This window comes from Pinus tabuliformis, chromosome 3_2 (assembly GCF_031772625.1).
Source record: "Pinus tabuliformis cultivar Carrire ecotype Pingquan chromosome 3_2, CPIR1, whole genome shotgun sequence".
Classification (NCBI taxonomy): Eukaryota; Viridiplantae; Streptophyta; class Pinopsida; order Pinales; family Pinaceae; genus Pinus; species Pinus tabuliformis.
This window is the reverse complement of record NC_142302.1, coordinates 1,078,108,908-1,078,129,199: the sequence shown is the minus strand read 5'-3', so window position 1 is coordinate 1,078,129,199 and position 20,292 is coordinate 1,078,108,908. Positions and strand designations below refer to the sequence as shown.

The 20,292-nt window shown below is 40.1% G+C and overlaps 1 pseudogene; it reads right to left on the bottom strand.

Annotated features, from left to right (window-relative positions):
* Positions 1-13,098: 13,098 nt before the first annotated feature.
* Positions 13,099-20,292, bottom strand: part of LOC149184420 (uncharacterized) — a 105,963-nt pseudogene continuing 98,769 nt past the window's right edge.

Below are 20,292 nucleotides of genomic sequence, written 5' to 3'. Positions count from 1 at the left end.
CAAAAATACCATTTGACAAAACTTGCCAATATCACCACTCCAAAGAGGATGGGGGGATGGGGTATCCTGGATTTGAGGCGTTTTGGGGGCACTCTGTTACAAAAGGCATTATGGTGGGGCATATTTGGCGGAGGCATATGGAGTAATATTTTAAAACATAAATATTTAAAGGATCAAGATTTTGTTGTATGGGTGCGTCGGGATCTTATTGGGACTCCATCGGGGTCGGCTATTTGGCGTAGCTTCAAGAAAATCAGTCACTATTTTTTACAGAACATTTGCTGGGCTTTTGGTTCGGGACATCGGACTTTGATTGGTCATGATTACATTCTGGGTATTAGTAATACTATCACTATCTCGGAGGAGCTCGTACAACGCCTTCACAATTCGGGAATATTTTATTGGAATCAGGTTATCTCTGCATGGAATGGACATTTCCCTATATGGTGCACGACAAATGAGATGGGCTTGGCGCACAATCTGGTTGGGGAGTGGGCTCGGATACGATTGGAGCTGCGGTGGGTAGGCGTCAAAAGGGAGCAAGGTGCAAACAGGATTACATGGCGGGGTAAGATGAAATCCAACTGTGTTGTTGTGGCGGATATTTATCACACACTTTGTCTTTGGGGGTCACTCAGTGTGGAGGTATGTGAATTTTACAAATTTTGGAAAACAAAAGTTCCCATTAAAATCATTGTTTTTGTATGGCTTGTTTGGAAAAACAAGAACTTAACTTGGGAAAATCTACAGAAGAGAAATTGGCAAGGGCCAAGTATTTGTGTGTTATGTAGGGAGGCAGAAGAAAATAATGATCATATATTTCTCAGATGTCCGGTTTCTATAAAGATCTGGTGCCAGATTGCGCTGCATATAGATTTCCCTCAAACAAGCTTCTCTGACATCTTGGACTATTTGGGATGGTGGTGTAAACAAAATAGTATATGGAGATCTATTCCTTTAATATATTTTTGGGAAATATGGAGGTGGTGAAACAAGATTATATTTGAAAATTTCAGGGAGCACTCCTCAAGGGTTGTGGATCACATCCTTGAATGGTATCATACAACAAAAAATCACAAAAAGGATACCATGGCCACTCATAAAAAGATGTCGGAGCCTGGAGATATATATTCGACTGCTTTTTTTGATGGGGCAGCACAAAGGGATGTTTGTGGTTGTGATTTCTGACTCAAGATTTTAGAGGAGCAGAGGTACTAGGTTCATTAGCATGCTGGCAGAGGAACAAACATGAAGGCTGAGATTATTGCTATATGGAGATTGCTTTATTTTGCTACTTTCTTGGATATTCCCAGTGTTCACATATTTGGCAACTCAAAGGCTATCATTGAACATATATTGGGAAATAGCAATATCACTCAATTTCATCTTCAGGGATGGCTCAATCATATTGGGTCATTATGGGACTCTCATAGTGAATATTCGATCCAACATATCAGTCAGGATTTCAACCAAAATGTTGATTTGTTGTCAAAGATGGGACTTATGGACTCCATGGACGGGATGCATATTGAGCTAAGATTGGGCAGCATTACAATGGATCTGGGGACACTTCCCCTCCCTGGATAGGAGATATATTTTTTGTCGTCTTATGTAGACGAAGATTTCATAGACTATTTTATCTTTTGCTTTTGTAATTTTGGATACATCACTGTTAAACAGGCTCTCTGTAGTTAACACTGATGAAGCATATATGTGCTCTTTTATAGGGGATCAATTATACTCTTCCTTACTATTTTTCCTATTTTATGATGATGAGATAGCAAAGTAAAGATACTTATTATGTGGACAAGATCTATACTAAGGAGTAGATAGTTTTTCTATATGAAAGAGATGTCAAGATGTATATGATATATCGACAAATACACTGGTTTATACATATCAATATAAATACAGTGTTTTTTCTCGGTGAAAAAAGGATTTTTTGTGGATAAATTTGTTTATTTATTGTGTAGATTGAGTCCATGCAAATTGTTGAGCGTGATTGTGAGAAAAAAACGGAGTGTGAAATCGTTGTCAAAAGTGTACACGTGCTGCTGTAAAAGGAATTCAATAATTGGCGGTATTTTCGGTCCTAAATGGACTCGATGACCAGAGTATTATCAAATGTACTAGTTTATACATATCAATATAAATAGAGTGTTTTTTCTTGCTGGGAAAAATATTTTTATGCATAGATTGGTTTATTGTGTAGATTGAGTCTGTGTAAAAAAAAATTCAGCACGAAAAAAAACGATATTTATATTAATAAGAGGAAAAAAAAAAGCGGTATTTATATTAGTAAGAGGAAAATATGATAGTTATAATATATCAGCCCTTTCCAGGAACTGAGTATTTAAAAAAAAACAGGAGAAAAGACATATCCAAAAACAATTGCCTCCACATACTAGAGAGAGAAAAGATTTGAAATTGATGCAAGTATTAGATGAGTCTTTATACCATCCAAAAAACTGATAGAATACAAAATAGAAACCACCCCTAATTGTAAGAGTCCATGCAAATTGTTGGGCGTGATTGTGAGAAAAAAACCGACAACACATGCTGCTGTCAAAGGAATTCAATAATTGGCGGTATTTTCGGACCTGAATGGATTCGATGACCCGAGTATTATCACAATCTCATGTAATTCTCAGATCTGGGCACGGATATGTTTGCGTGAGGAGTCCGCAGAGCGACAGAGATGAGGCATTTGTGGCAGAACACATCCAAAATTTAGATGAGCTCCGGGATTTATGAATTTTGGGTGTATTGTGAGTGTATTTTGCAGCATGCTGGCCAAGCCTTTCCGCAGTCCGACATCATTTTGCAGAAAATACTCCATCAAGCAAGGACTACCGAAATTATAGTGGATCGTGTATGTTTTGATTTATTCTTCAGCGACACCCTGTGTTTGTATGACGTTGTCCTCCTATGCAAGCTCTGGAAAGAGCCTACTTGTTCATCGATTCGAGCAAGTTCATAGAGAATGAGAAATTGTCGATAGAGAGCCGGCCAATAGACAGTGTATCCTTAGCGGAAGGAATGCCTTGGAAATATCAATAATTGCAGTCCCTCGGTTGAACAACAACGAGATTCAAAGTGAACGAGGACGTGAGCTGCTTAATGGGGTCTGACTGTGTTGTTGAGTTTGAATTCTGTGAGCTGTGTGATCGAGAGTGGCAACGCTTCAAAGGCTTCGAACCGATTGTTTGTGGTCCAGATCCCACCTCCAAGTTGTTGAGCAGGGTGCAAGGTCGCTATGCTACCATAGGCAAAGAGGTCAGTTTGATGTTTTGTTCCAAGCACTCCGATATAACGGCAATTAGGTGCCATCAAGATGCCATTGTTGCTGAGTAATATTTTTTCTTGTCTGTGGGTTTATTAGTGGTCTAGTTTCACCAATTGCAATAAAAAATTTGTGTGGTGCATCATTCAAGTCAATGGTTTTTGAGGGTTTTTTTGGGTGCCAATAGAATATATCATTGTTTATGTGAGTTTGTTATATATTTATGGATTTTGTTGTGTTTCAGGCTTCACGAGCATCAAATATATGATGTTTTTGTGAATATGTAAGTGTGTTTGTAGAAAATAGCAGTTGTGTGATGGACTAGAAGTATGTATTTGGATGCATTCTACTAGGATGAAAGTATGTAAAAGTATGTATTTGGATGCATACTACTAGGATGAAAGTATGTCTATAGAGATACTCAGTGTCTAGGCTATTTTTCGAAGCAGTCAAAAAGCATCAATTGTACAAAAATTGCTAAGGATGGCCTTGAGGCAGTTATGTTTTAAATGGAGGTCAAGTAACAGTGTGAAGATGTGGTGGTGAAGAAAGAGAAATGCGAAATTCCAGAGTTGATGCGAACACTGATGAAGACGAGTCAGACAAAGATTATATTGTTATTGTAATGTGTGTTTTCTGTATTTGTTACGTGTAAGAATTAAGGGGACGGCCTTGGAAATAATGCTTCCAGTGTCATTGTGTCAATCTAGTAGTAGTTGTTTTTCTATGTGTGAGTTGTATTAGCTATTTAAATCTATCTTAGTCGATGATCTATATACTATAAATGTGTAACCATTGAAATCAATAAAAAAATAAACGAGTAATTTATGTGTAATTATCTCAGCTCTCTATGTTTTCTAACAATTGTTTGACTAATTAGTTTAGTTGCTGAAAAAACTGAACATGCAAATTAGTTACATATGCTTCATTATATTGAACGTTTGATTGTTATTGGTGATGTTCATCGCTGAATTTTAAAGTGATGGTTTTGATTGATATTTGGTGATGTTTTTTGTTGAATTTTAAAGTGATGGTTATTGTCAAGTGCATTATATATTATTATTGGATTTTGGGTGAGGTAAATGAATAAGAGAATTACAGATTTAACAAAAATGTATTAATAAAAAATCTAGCCACATTCATTGGATTAAAATAAAAATAATTTTGTTAAAATAAAATTTTTATTCAGGTAAATTTGAAATTTGACTTGGTCAAGTTATCGGTGGTTTGTAGAATCCAACCTATGGTACTCATGTGGAATATAAGCTTATTTAAAAGGGGAATTAAACTATCCTAGATCCATCTTTAACTCTTGAACTACCAAGCATCAAAGGTTGAGTGGTTTGTAAGAGAAGGTGAAGGTTCGAACAGCGAACCTTGTATGTAGCATAGGCGCTAAGACAAAACACAGGGAGCTTGGATCCACCTGCGGAAATAATTTTGTTAAAATAAAAATTTTATTAAGGTAAACTTGAAATTTGACTTACCGGTTTGGTCATTTGGTGGTTTGTAGAATCCAACCTATGGTATTCATGTGGAATATAAGCTTATTTAAAAGGAAAATTAAACTAGCCTAGATCCATCTTTAACTCTCGAACTACCAAGCATCAAAGGTTGAGTGGTTTGTAAGAGAAGGTGAAGGTTCGAACAGCCAACCTTATATGCAGCATAGGCGCTAAGACGAAACGCAGGGAGTTTGGATCCACCTACGGAAGATCAAGCCGGAGATTTACAGACATTAGCTAAGGAGAGTGCGCAGAAAGCAGCAGGCGCTGAAGGTTTAATGGCAGCAAGTGACGGGAGGGGAGAGATCCCCTCCTATAAGAGCATGGCAGCAAGGGAGACAAGTAAGGAACGAACGCAAAATGGGTCGAGGGCAAACAATAGAGAGAACCCAACAAAGGGAACCGGCTAGCATACGGGATTAAGCGGAAAATGTCTCCCTAGGGCATCGAAGAAACCCAGGTTTGTAATACCGAACAACAAACTTGAAGAGTATAGAAGTTACATGAGAGACTATGCATTAATATGTAAATTTGTAGGGTTTTGGCCATCTGAGAAAGATCTATCCAAATGGATACAATAGATATGGAAACCTAAGGGTCATGTTGAATTAAAACTAGGAGCCAAGGGTTTTTTTACAGTAATATTCTCCAACATAGAAGAAAAAAGGATTTTCGAGGGAGGCCCCTACTTTATGAACAACGTTGGCCTATTTATCTGACACTGGGAAGATTGCTACAATCCAGACAAGGAGAAAATGCTAGCAGCCCCTGTTTGGATAAGACTTTTTGGGCTTCCAATGGAGTTTTGGGATCCGGAGATTCTAGAAGGGATAGGTAATGCAATAGGATCATTCGTGAAAGTAGCTGAATCCACCAAAAGAGGGAGATATACGTCATACGCCAGGATATGTGTGTATATGAATATAACTGAACCCCTCCCAGAATTTATTGAATTAGAATATCATGATGAGGTCTGGCAACAACCAGTGGATTACGAACATATACCGTTCCGGTGTAGAAGATGTCATGAATATGGCCATCTCTACAGACAATGCCCCTTAAATAGAACAGAGGAAGCAACGGATAAGAGCGAAGAAGAGAGGGCACCAGCAGAGGACCCAGAGCGAGAGGAAGAGGGATTTAAAGAAGTACAGAACAAAAGGAAATCAGGGAAAAGTACACCCCAGCGACAAATACCCAAGGAAAATATACCCTTGGAAACGCAAAATAAATTCAAAGTCCTCCAGGAGGAGGAAGTAGGGATGGAAAAGGAAGGCAGCGACGAGGAGCCAATGGAAATTTTAAAAGAGACAGGAAAACAGGAATCAGGACAAGGAGATACAGAACAAGGGGAGGTAGAAGAGAAAGGGGAACAGACAAATGAACAAACTCAAATGGAGATAGACCCACATAAAGACAAAGGAGGAGAAGAGGAGCGAATAATGAGGAAATTGCTACAGGAATGGAGGTTTTTAGATGAAAGATTCATCCCTGAGGAACAGAAGCAAATATATAAAGAAGCATTTCAAAAATATAAGGAAAAGGCAGGGGCAACAACAGCAAACAAACTGGAACAGATAGAAATGCAAGGGACTCAGAACTCAGGAATGGGCAGCTCTGGCAAAGGAGGAAAAAAAAGAGGCAGGCGTTCGATGAGCGAAACAATTCAAGAGGTGGGAGAGACGCTGGTGAATTCAGGAAGAGTCATACCTCTATCAGAGGTATTCCAACAAACCCCAAAATTATTAAAATGATAATTACAAGCTGGAACATTAGAGGTCTTAACAGCAGGGGTAAACAGAGATATTTGAGAGACAGATTGAAAAAAGACAAACCAAGTATAATGATAGTTCAAGAAACAAAGATCAGCATGCAAAAAATGGAAGAAATAATGAGCAGGGGTAATACTCAGTATGAGGTAATGGGGCAGGATGCGGTAGGCAGCGCAGGAGGATTGGCAATCCTATGGAACCCGGAGGAAATACAATTTGGAAATTGGATAAGCTTTCCTCGGATCCTCTCAGGCATTTTTAGATTGATAGGGTCATCTGAGTGGGTAGTCCTCTCAGGAGTTTATGGACCGCACTCACCAAATGAACGCAAAGGATTCCTACAGAATATGAAATCAATCCGAAGACTCTACCCAGAAATGCCATGGATTATAGGTGGTGATTTCAATATGATCACGACCTTAGCAGAAAAGAGAGGAGGATTGAGAAGAATAGATCCAGATATGGAAGCATTTAGAGACATGATATCGGAGCAAAGAATGGTGGATATTCAAACAATAAATGGTACCCATACATGGAATAATCGTAGAGGCAGAACAAATCAAATAGCTTCGAGATTGGATAGATTCCTAGTTTCGGAACAAATCATGATGAGAGATGTATACATAGAGGCTATGATCCTTCCAGTAGTAGGCTCAGATCACTAGCCAATAAAGTTATAAATTGACCTTAAGCAGGGTCCTAAAAGAAGACCGTTCAGGTTTGAATCATTTTGGCTCAGGAACCAACAGTTTTTACCAAAAGTAGAAGAATGGTGGACTACGAGCAGACAAAGTGGGTGAAGTAAGATGCACACATTCCAATTAAAATTGAAAGAACTCAGGGGGAAAATAAAAAAGTGGAATAAAGAAGAATTTGGGGATATATTCAAAGAACAACAACGCTTAGAGCAAAAAATGAGTGAGCTGCAACAGGTGATTATATCAGAAGGCAGGAATGAGGAGAGAAGTAGAGAAGAGGGCATAGTAATAGGGCAACTTGAGGAGCGAAGAAAACAGGAAGAGATCTTATGGAAACAAAAGTCCCGAATGCAGTGGCTCAGAGAAGGAGAAAGGAATACAAAGTTCTTCCATAAAGCCATGATCCAGCATCGTCAGAGAAATAGGATTTTCTTAATTAAAGATAAGGGAGGGAACTGTATAACCCAGCACGAAGAAATGGAACAGGAGCTAGTAGGACATTTTAAAGATATTCTCACCGAACCTCAAAGGAACAGATCAGAGGCTATAGGCAGGATAAGCAATGAAATCCCAAAGATGGTAACCAGGGACCAAAATCTAGCTTTGATGAGGGCAGCAACCCTGGAGGAAGTGGAGGAAATAGTAAAGAGCCTGAGAAGAAATAAAGCCCCAAAACCAAACAGATATACAACAGAATTCTACCAAGCAAGTTGGCAGTTCATAGGAAAAGAAATCTTAGAAGTTGTGGAGGAAGCGCGTAGACAACAAAAGGTATGGCCAGGTCTAAACTCTACTCTTTTAACTCTTATTCCTAAAACTGCTCATTCGGAAACAGCAGAGGGATTCCGCTCGATTGCTCTCTGTAATGTAATCTATAAGATCATTGCCACCTTAATGGTCAAAAGACTAAAGCCAATCCTTTCCAGTATAATCTCCCCAGAACAAACAGGGTTTGTGGAAGGGAGACAAATCTTAGATGGTCTGGTAGTTTCTCAGGAAGTAATCCATACTTTGAAACAAAAAAAAGAACCAGGAATGATGATTAAACTCAATCTTTCAAAACCCTATGATCACCTAAATTGGAACTGTTTAGAGTCAATTCTACAGGCTTACGGGTTCTGTAACAGATGGGTGAAATGGATTCTCAGCATGATCTCTACGCCTAATTTCTCCATCCTTTTGAACGGTACTCCAACCGCGACCTTTAATGCTACAAGAGGACTGCGCCAAGGAGACCCCTTATCTCCATTCTTGTTTATAATAGCGGCTGAAGGATTGGGAAGATACCTCAAAAAAGAGCTGAGAGAGAGGAAAATAAGAGGGCTGAGACCATGGGGAAACAACCTCCTAGTTACACACCAACAGTTCGTAGACGATATTATGCTATTCTGTAACGTCTCACTGAGAGAAGTCAAAAGGGTAAAAGGGGTCCTTGAGTTATTCATGGAAGCTTCAGGTACTGAAATTAACAAGGACAAATCTAGCACCTTTATCTTCAATACACCTGAAATGGTTAAAAACCATTTGACAAGAACGTTGGGGTTCAGAAAGGGAGAATTACCTACAAAATACTTGGGCACCTTGCTTGCTGTAAACCCGTTGAGGATAGCTAATTGGCAGCCTACCTTAGAGAAACTCAAGAACAGATTAGCCAACTAGTCCTTCAGGTCTCTTAATATAGCAGCAAGATTAGTGCTACTGAAATCGACTCTCCAATCAATTCCCATCTACCCTCTATCGGTAATGGCTGTTCCGAAAGGGATATGCACCAGAATGATTGAAATCTTCCGGAAATTCTTATGGGGAGGGCCAAAACAACAGAAGAAATGGGCCTTAATATCATGGAATAGCCTAACAAAAGCAAAGGAGGCAGGGGGACTAGGGCTAAGACACCCACTTACCTTGAACCAAGTCCTAGTGGCGAAACTATGGTGGCGATGGATGAATGGGGGCAAAGATTTATTGAAAGAAATATGGACTCAACAATATAACATTCCTACTACAACTGAAGAAATTTTGAGAAAGGAAGTGATGCCAAAAGGCTCTACGATATGGGATCTGGCGTGTCAGAATAGAGATATCATAAATATGCATGCTTTTTGGGAAATCAGAGATGGAAAGTCAGCAAAATTTTGGGAGGAACCCTGGCAGTAGAGGGGAAGAATGGTGGAAATTCAGGGGATGCAAAAAACTTACAGGGAAGCCAAAGCCAAAGGCTTAAATTATGTCAGCGATTACTGGAAGGAAGGAAGAGAGAATGAGATTTGGAGGGAATGGAAAGAACCAGAAGAATGGGATAATAATATCAATGAAGATCTAAAAGCAAAGATAGTAAAAGAGATGGATTCAAGAAGAATTAAAAACAGAACTGGGCCGGACATTCTCAGATGGGGCGGATCTACGAAAGGTACCTTTACGGTTAAGGAAGCATACCTCATAAAGTCTGAACAAGCGCAGGAAGAACAGTCACAAGAATGGAAACAATTATGGAAGAACAGATGGTGGCCAAAGGTCACCATGTTCGCTTGGTTAGTGGGAAGAAGACGCATTCTGACATGGGATCAAATTCAGAAACGAGGGTTCCAAGGACCACCCAGATGCAGTTTATGTAAACAAGACATAGAAACTCAGGAACATATCTTAAATTCTTGCCGGTAGCTCAGCAACAGTGGGAAGAGACCAGAAACCTATTCGGAAAGACAAACCGGAACCCTCAAGACATAGTTCAAACCATCCTCCAATGGGGGAAAGGCCAATTTCTAAGCCCAGTAGTGAGGAGAGCATGGAGTCTGGTAGCGGGATTCAACATATGGCTTATCTGGAAAGAGAGAAATAGAAAGGTTTTTCAAGGCAAGATCAATTCCCCAGAGGTGTTATGGAAAAGAACTCAAAGTCTTATAAGGGAAACAATCCTATCGGAAGCTTGGGACCAGGAGGATTGGAAAACTACTGCGGAAGAAAAACAAATCTTAAGAAGGTTAAATCTAGAACAAGGAATGGTGCATCCACAGAAGCAAAAAACTCAGAGCATACAGATCCAAAGCCCAGCTGTGTTCATTCGTCCCCAGGATGGCTTCATCAAACTAAACTTTGACGGGGCTTCCAAAGGAAACCCGGGGCCAGCAGGATACGGAGGGATTTTCAGAGATAGCCAAGGTCACACCAGGTGGATTTATGCAGACAAAGGAGGTATAATGAGTAATAATGAAGCAGAATTTATGGCTGCCTATCAAGGAATTAGAGTTGCAATAAGAAACGGATATAGGAAGCTAGAAATAGAAGGCAATTCAAATTTAGTAATTGAGACTATCAGAAAACTGAATAATGGGAAGGAATGGGAACAGGTGGCAAAGAGCTGGAGAACGGCGGGTCTAATCCAGGACCTGGCAGAGTATGGAGCATATAGAGTATAAGATTATCCACCATGTGAGGAGAGAAGGTAATAGAGCTGTAGCGAATCGGACAGGAAAGTGGACAACATATGGCAAACTCAGCTGGCAGGACCACGATGGGAGAACTTAAATCTAATCACCAAGTAGGATATTAATGATACAACACAGTTATGATCAAGGCTACATCCAAACCCCGATCGGGGTGGAGAAAAGGGACATGTATGAAGAAATGATGGGGGTCAGGGCGTGGCAGTACAACACACATCTTAAGACAATCATATCAAGGAATGCAGAGATGGCATGCAGGTGCGGCCGAAACCCGAGACAAGGAAGTGAAAGAATAATGGAGAAGGCAGGGGAGAAGGACGGCGGCGTTCAGTCGGTGGAGTGCAGGATAGGTGGCGATAAATTGCCAGGAGCAGGGGAAGGTATTACAGCAGATAAACTGAGGATTAGAAAGGTGGTGAAGGTAGAGGCTATCTGGGAAAGAAACCCTGGTGACCATCTCCGAAGAGGGCAAGGCCCAATGGCGGAGAGAGGAAAGAAGGCGGGAGAAAACAATGAAGAAGAAGGCAGACGGATGGGCCAAGAAAAGGATTAGCAGGAAGCCCGGAACATAAGAAAGAATGTTAAGCAAAGGGCAGAGGAGAAAGAAAGCCTGCAGGAGACCAAAAAACACCAGCTATCCAAAGAAAGAGAGGTAAGATATAACAGGACGGAGAAGGAGCAGACGGAAGAAGAAGGAATTCGCAGGGAAGGAGAAATGGAGAACGGCAAGGAAGAGTGCATGATGAAGGGGACTTCCGAGGCTGGTCAAGGTAGTCGGGGTAACATCAGGGGAAGACCCTCTAGAAGAGGTAAGGGCAGAAGGCGCGGGGGCCGTGGGAGAATTAGGCACGCAGACTGCTATGAAGCTGAGTCGCCACCCCCAAATCGTCAAAACAGAGGTCGACGCACTACTGAGCAAATAGCTCAGGAAGCAGAAAGAGCATACAATGAAGGGACCAACGCGGAGATAAGAAGAATTATCGAAGAGATGGAGAATAAAGTTCTGCAGGAGGCATCGGATCCAGAAATGGAGGAATGGGGCATTCTTCTTCCGGACCTAGGGAACACGAGGGGGCGTCTATCTCAGTATAAACAGGCTTTGCATATCTATTGGGTTGTAAAGCGTCTTTTAGCAAAAGCCATGGAACAGGTCGCCGAGGAGATGACGGAAATAGCTCAAGGAATCCCGAATTTAAAAAGGGAGATGAAAAACCTCCAACTCACGCTCCTGATGCAGGACAACAAGCTAGAGGAAATTCAAATTCTGCTGAAAAAGACAACTACCATGCAGCGCGAGGAGATAAAGCCGGATTTCATGGTAGATTGATGTGTTCTGCTATGTTTTCAAATGAACTTTCTGTTAGGTCTATGAGAATCAGTTTTGTGGACACGTTATAGAACTGTAATAGCTGATAGGAATATAGCAATAGTATGTTGGTAGGGTTAAGGTTAAAGTTTAAACCCGGTTAAGTATTTGCATATGTTATAAGCTGACATTCTCAGAGTTAAGGTGACCTTCAGACCTGGTTTCCCCTCGGGGCGGGTTGAGGTCATCATTGAATGTACATATTCTCTTTTGGTTGTATATAATAGATAAGATCCTACAGTAGCTTACAAAAAAAAAAGGTTGAGTGGTTTGTAGAATCCAACCTATGGTATTCATGTGGAATATAAGCTTATTTAAAAGGAGAATTAAACTACGCTAGATCCATCTTTAACTCCTGAACTACCAAGCATCAAAGATTGAGAAAGGTCAAATTTCTTCGAAATGTTAATATCCTTGGATACAAAAAATCTCATCTTTAGCTTTGATAAATCTAAAATAATAAATCTAAACTAGTATTAAATTTAATAATTAAAACTATGTTTCATATGAGTTATTACAAATTATAAATTAAATTATGTTTACCACCATCACTTTTAGTATCATATATCAAAGTATACCCAATAAAAAATATTTTTAGTATCAAATATCACAAAGTATTCCCAATAAAAATATTTCATACAACTAAATTATTAGTATCAATATATTTAAAAAAATAAAAATAATAATTGAAAAACCCTCTCAATCAGTATATAATATTTTTAATCTTTGGAATAGCACGTGCCATATAAGACTAAATAATAGCAAATACTTGGACATACACAAATAAACCTGAGATAATTGGAAAATATCTTTCTCGCCATTTAATCAACTATAGTATTGTGGTACAGAACATTTACCTATATATGACTATATTCAGGATAGTTTGACTAAAAAAAACTTCCAACCACTAAACTGCACCTGTACGTTATGACTATATTCAGGATAGTTTGACTAAAAAAACTTCCAACCACTAAACTGCACCTGTACGTTAGAACACCGTTTCATGGTAAACTTGGTAAAATATCTAGTGAACATTAAAGCTTCCCACAGATGTCTGACATTCGTTAAAGCCCACCCAAACCTGTGGCATTGCTCCAGGCAGGATGAGAACTGCCATCAATATCTGCATGGCGATTTCCCTCTGCTGGACGGTGAGACTCTCCTCCCACTGTGGCCCTGCAATCTGGGCATTGAGATGTCTGCATAGGTCCTCCGCATTCTCCCACCACGTAGTAATGGCCGTTCGGACATTGATACCAGTGCCCTCTTCCTCCCACCTCTTTAGTAATAACTTCAATAACCTCTCGCCTAACTCGATTTCCTGTCATCTCTTCTCGGATTTTCCTAGTCTTTGCATGGTGAGGGTTTTTCTTCATAATAATGTCGCAAATCGCCAACCCAGTGGCGAAGTCATAACGGGCGGAGAAAACCAAGGCCCATTGAAGAAGTGCATCAATGGCCAACTCATTATCTGCCAATTTAGAGATAACAATATTGGCGCTTAAACTAGATTTCAGACTCAGTATGGGAAGCTTTTCAAGCATAAGCACCTTGTAGGAGCTGTTCTCTATGATGAAAGAGAGATGTTGTATTGCTTGTTCATAATTATGCAATCCACAGTGAGCACTGTTAAATTTGTAATTTTACAGCGCGCGGTGGTTTTCAGCAAAACCACAAACCGGCTAAAGGGATATCGCACCGCCTTTTGACAAAGGTTGTTTTTCCTTGGAGCCCTCCGAACACTCTCACCTGCCGCCACGCGTCTCTTGTACGAACCCCCCAAAACCATTTTCCCCGGACAGTAAAGTTCGTTTGTTTTGCCCGAGGTTGGTGTGCGAACCTCGTTGGATCAGCCAAGTATTTTGGACGCGCGATCTCCGCCGTCAATCTCCGGAAGGTGCACGGGCCCACGACAAGTCAATTTTTACGTGGAGTGAAAGTTTATCCGTTGACCGCCGTGGGAGGAATTAAATAGAGTTTAATGTGTTCCGTAGTTTTTAGGTGGAGGCTTTAAGTTTGGTAATGGGCATACGTCCCATATATCTTTTATATATGTTTTATATAGATTTAAGTGAGGCTTTAATATTGTTACGGGCATGTATTTAAAATAGTTATGGGCATACGTTTTCTTTATTTTTTTATAACACGTTGTCATATGTTGAATATAGCCCGTGTGCTGTAGTTTTGTGTGTAGTTTTTTTTATGTAGTGAGTGGAGTGGCTACGCACGAGAGTGTGTGTTTTTCATTTTGTAATTGCACAGCAGTGCGTTATAGAAATGGAATTGTAATGTTTTGATTTCAGCCATTGAAGAACAGAGAGCTGTTTTTGTAAAATCCACAGCAGTGGTAAATCTGTGAGAGAAGCAGAGTTTTATTTTTTTTGATTCCCTCTTTGCACAGAGGAAGAAATATGTAACAGAATGCTTGTTTTAAATTAATAGAAATGTGTTGTGACTGTGTAATGGTGTCTTCTGAGTCATTTTGATTTTTAAGAGGTTGTCTACAAAAGATCCTGGACAGAGTAAACAGAGCATTGTCTCTGTGGTGGTTAATTTTATTTGGTTTTGGTATTTCTCCATTTAAAAATACCCAACAGTGGTATCAGAGCAAGGCTTAGGCTCTTTGTAGGAGACAAAGAAGCTGAAAGGAGAAGGTTGTTGCTGCAGCAAAACCCCTCAGGCAGTTAGAAGACTCACACAGCTCAGGTTTCAGGTATTCCCCAAAAGCATTTCTCTTGTTATTGCTGAAGACAGTCAGTTTTTTTTAAAAAAAATCACAGTCAAGGATTTAAAACCATAGTTCAAGATGCAAGGAATGGCAAGCACAAGCATGGGTATGTTCAACACCCAGCTCCCACACTTTAATGGGAAGAACTATGACTACTGGTCTATAACCATGAGAGCTTTGTTCATCGCTCAAGATATATGGGAACTAGTAGAATATGGGTTTGAGGAACCAGCAGATGAAACTGAGTTCAATGCATTAACTCAGGGAGAGAAGGATCAGCTGAAGCTCAATAGGAAGAAGGATGCAAAGGCCATTGTCTTGTTGTATCAAGCAGTGGACCAGAGTATATTCCCAAGGATAGCAACAGCTACAACATCACATGAAGCATGGCAAACTCTCAAGACAGCCTATCAAGGCATGGAGAGAGTGAAGACAGCAAAATTGCAAATGCTGAGAAAGGATTTTGAAAACTTGAACATGAAGGAGTCAGATAATATTGACTCATTCTTCACTCATGTGATTGGTGTAATCACACAAATGAGAACTCATGGAGAAACAATTGAAGATAGAAGAATAGTGGAGAAAATATTGAGGGTCTTACCCTCAAGGTTCGATGCCATAGTCACCACCATTGAAGAGACAAAGGATCTCTCAAAATATTCAGTTGATGAGCTACATGCATCACTGATAACTCATGAGCAGAGGTTGAGTAGGAATGAAAACTCATCTCTTGAGCAAGCTTTCAAGACCCAGTTGTCCCTTGGAAGAGGAAGAGGTCAAGGAACAGGAAATCGAAGAGGAAGAGGCAGAAGCCAGAACAGAGGTGGAAGGAACAGCGCATCAAATGCACAAGGAAGAGGCAGCAATCCAAATCAGAACCAAGGTCAAGGCAGCAGCCAACAAAGAGATCAGTATCATGCTCAAGGACAAAGGTATGATAAATCTAATGTTCAATGCTATTATTGCAAAAAGTATGGACATTATGCTAGTGATTGTAGAAAGAAACAGCATGATATGAACAACAGACAAAATGCAAATGTTACAAGAGAAAACAGCAGTCAAGAAAATGTCCTGTTAGCTTGTAACATGGCTGAAACACATAGTGAAGACATATGGTTTTTAGACTCAGGTTGCAGCAACCATATGACAGGGAATATAGCCCTCTTTTCAGCCTTAAATCAGAATTTGAAATCAGAGGTCACACTAGGAACTGATAGTAAAGTGTCTGTTATGAGAAAAGGGGAGGTAAAAATATTTACAAAGCAAGGAGAAAGGAAAACCATAGCAGATGTCTACTATGTCCCCGGAATGAGATGTAACCTATTGAGTGTTGGACAGCTTATCCAAAAGGGTTACAATGTTTATTTTGTAAATGATGTGTGCACCATCATGGACATACCACCCAGCAAAAGATGCATTGCTGAAGTGAAGATGACAAGGAACAGGATGTTCCCTCTCCGGATCCGGGCAGACTTGAAGAACAAGAAGGAAATGGCAGCAGTCACCCAAGAGGCCTTCCAAAGCGTGCCAAAGGATGAGAACTGGTTATGGCACTTGAGATTCGGGCATCTAAATTTTGGAGGTCTAAACTTATTGAGCAGAAAAGGAATGGTAAAGGGATTACCATTGATAGAGAAGCCGGACAGCCTTTGTGAAGGTTGTATATTGGGCAAACAACATAGAGAAAGTTTTCCATCAGGGAAAAGCATAAGGGCAAAGGCACCCTTAGAGATTATCCACTCAGATTTGTGTGGACCAATGCAAGCTCCATCTTTAGCTGGCAGCCTATATTTCTTGACATTCATTGATGATTTTACAAGAAAGACTTGGATATATTTCCTCAAGAACAAAAGTGAAGTCTTTGAGAAATTCCAAAACTTCAAAGCACTAGTGGAGAACCAAAGCGGGCTGCACATAAAAGTATTGAGAACTGATAGAGGAGGTGAGTATATCTCAAATGAATTCCTAAAGTTTTGTAGAGAAAATGGAATACATAAACAGTTCACAACTCGGTACACCCCACAGCAAAATGGAGTTGCTGAAAGGAAGAACAGAACCATCATGGAGATGGCAAGGAGCATGTTGAAGGCAAAGCATTTGCCAAATGAGTATTGGGCTGAAGCTGTACATTGTGCAGTGTATATACTGAACAGGTGTCCTACAAAAGCAGTCATGAACAAAGTGCCTGAAGAGGCATGGAGTGGGAGAAAGCAAGGAGTCACCCACATGAGAGTTTTTGGGTGTGTGGCCTATGCACACATTCCAGATAAACTAAGGAGGAAGTTGGACAGCAAAGGGGAGAAATGCATCTTCATTGGATACAGTGATGAATCCAAAGCCTACAGGCTGTACATTCCATCTACCAAGAAGTTCTTTGTAAGCAGGGATGTTCAATTCATTGAAGAGGAAGCTTGGGATGGAAGCATAGAGAAAACAGTGAACATTAAAAACTGTTTGTCTCATGATGAGGATGAAGAGGAGGTGGCTGAAATGAATCCCCAAACAGCAGCACCAACACAAGAACAGCAAGGTACACCATTGAGGATCAATGAGAGTGCTTCTCCAAGCACACCACAAGGAGGAAACTCAAGTGCATCTTCAAGCACTTGCACACCAAGTGAACGAGGTAAGAAGTTTAGAAATTTAAGTGAGATTTATGAAGAAGGAATGAATTCCTTATTTGCCTTGTTTTGTCATGTTGATGATCCTATTCATTTTGAAGAAGCTATTAAAGATAGGAAATGGATAGAAGCTATGGATGAAGAGATGAATGCCATAGAGAGAAACAAAACATGGGATTTGGTTGAATTACCAAAAGGCAAAGAAGTCATTGGTGTGAAATGGGTCTACAAGACCAAGAGCAATGCTGAAGGCAAGATTGAAAGGCATAAAGCAAGGCTGGTTGTCAAAGGGTACAAGCAGCAGTATGGGAGAGATTATGAGGAGACTTTCGCCCCGGTTGCAAGAATGGAAACCGTGAGAGCAGTGTTGTCCATAGCAGCTCAAAACAAATGGAAAGTCTACCAAATGGATGTGAAATCAGCATTCCTAAATGGAGTGTTAATGGAAGAGGTCTATGTGGAACAGCCTCTCGGATATGAGAAGAAAGGAGAAGAGCACAAAGTGTGCAAATTGAAGAAAGCTCTTTATGGGCTGAAGCAAGCGCCAAGAGCATGGTACAGCCGGATAGATTCATATCTATTGGATAATGAATTTGACAAATGTGAAGGAGAACCCACAGTCTACATCAAGGAAAAGGATGGTAAAATTTTAATTGTTGTCTTGTATGTAGATGATGTTATTTTCACTGGAAATGATATTTATCTTATTGAGAATTTTAAATCAGTCATGAAGAATGAATTTGAAATGACTGACATGGGTTTCTTGAGATACTTCTTAGGCATAGAAGTAGATCAAAATGAAAAAGGAATTTTTATATCTCAAGCAAGATATGTAAATCAAGTTTTGGGCAGATTTAAGATGCAAGAATGCAAGGCAGCCATCACTCCCACAGTGATGGGATTAAAACTCAGCAGAGAGGACAGCAGCAAGGATTTTGATCCTAGTTTGTATAAAAGCATTGTGGGCAGCCTTATGTATTTAACAGCTACTAGGCCTGATATTATGTATGCTGTTAGTTTGATTTCCAGATTTATGGAGAGGCCAAAGGAGACACATTGGCAGGCAGCAAAGAGAATTTTGAGGTATGTCAAAGGTACCAAAATGTTTGGAATTTTATATCATGCCTCAGAAAGTTCAGATTTAATTGGATACACTGATAGCGATTGGGCTGGAAGTGTAGATGATCGGAAGAGCACTTCCGGTTATGTTTTTAACATGGGTTCAGGAGCCATTTCATGGGCTTCTAAGAAGCAGTCCATTGTAGCATTATCTACAGCAGAGGCAGAATATGTGGCAGCGACAGCAGCAGCATGTCAGGCAGTATGGATGAGAAGAATGTTGAGAAGCTTAGGCCAAGAGCAGGCAAAAGCAACAGTGGTCTTTTGTGACAATAGCTCAGCTATTGCTTTGTCAAAGAATTCAGTGTTTCATAAGAGAACGAAACACATTGACACAAGGTTTCACTACATCAGAGAATTGGTGAGCAATGGAGAAATTGTCCTAGAACATTGCAGGACCCAGGAACAGGTAGCAGACATCTTGACAAAGCCACTGGTTCAGAAGAGTTTCGAATTTTTGAGAAAGTGTTTGGGAATGACTGAACGCGCAGCTGTTAAAATTAAAGGGGAGTGTTAAATTTGTAATTTTACAGCGCGCGGTGGTTTTCAGCAAAACCACAAACCGACTGAAGGGATATCGCACCGCCTTTTGACAAAGGCTGTTTTTCCTTGGAGCCCTCCGAACACTCTCACCTGCCGCCACGCGTCTCTTGTACGAACCCCCCAAAACCATTTTCCCCGGACAGTAAAGTTCGTTTGTTTTGCCCGAGGTTGGTGTGCGAACCTCGTTGGATCAGCCAAGTATTTTGGACGCGCGATCTCCGCCGTCGATCTCCGGAAGGTGCACGGGCCCACGACAAGTCAATTTTTACGTGGAGTGAAAGTTTATCCGTTGACCGCCGTGGGAGGAATTAAATAGAGTTTAATGTGTTCCGTAGTTTTTAGGTGGAGGCTTTAAGTTTGGTAATGGGCATACGTCCCATATATCTTTTATATATGTTTTATATAGATTTAAGTGAGGCTTTAATATTGTTACGGGCATGTATTTAAAATAGTTATGGGCATACGTTTTCTTTATTTTTTTATAACACGTTGTCATATGTTGAATATAGCCCGTGTGCTGTAGTTTTGTGTGTAGTTTTTTTTATGTAGTGAGTGGAGTGGCTACGCACGAGAGTGTGTGTTTTTCATTTTGTAATTGCACAGCAGTGCGTTATAGAAATGGAATTGTAATGTTTTGATTTCAGCCATTGAAGAACAGAGAGCTGTTTTTGTAAAATCCACAGCAGTGGTAAATCTGTGAGAGAAGCAGAGTTTTATTTTTTTTGATTCCCTCTTTGCACAGAGGAAGAAATATGTAACAGAATGCTTGTTTTAAATTAATAGAAATGTGTTGTGACTGTGTAATGGTGTCTTCTGAGTCATTTTGATTTTTAAGAGGTTGTCTACAAAAGATCCTGGACAGAGTAAACAGAGCATTGTCTCTGTGGTGGTTAATTTTATTTGGTTTTGGTATTTCTCCATTTAAAAATACCCAACAAGCACGGGCCTGGCCTAGATGGGCTTCAAGAAACCCTGGATTGCTGCTGAGAGCTACTTTGAATTCCAACATTGCTTTTTCATAATTTTTCATCGCCAGCATATCGTTCCCTATTTTCACTTTTTCGAATCCAATCACCCGCTTCTTCACTCCTTCAATCTGTTGCAACTTCATCTTCACAATATTTGAATACCGCAGCGTTCTTCTAATAGGTGATCTACATCCGGGACTGCGTGGTAAAGCATTTCAGAAGGTTCATAGTATATTTTAGCAATCTTTA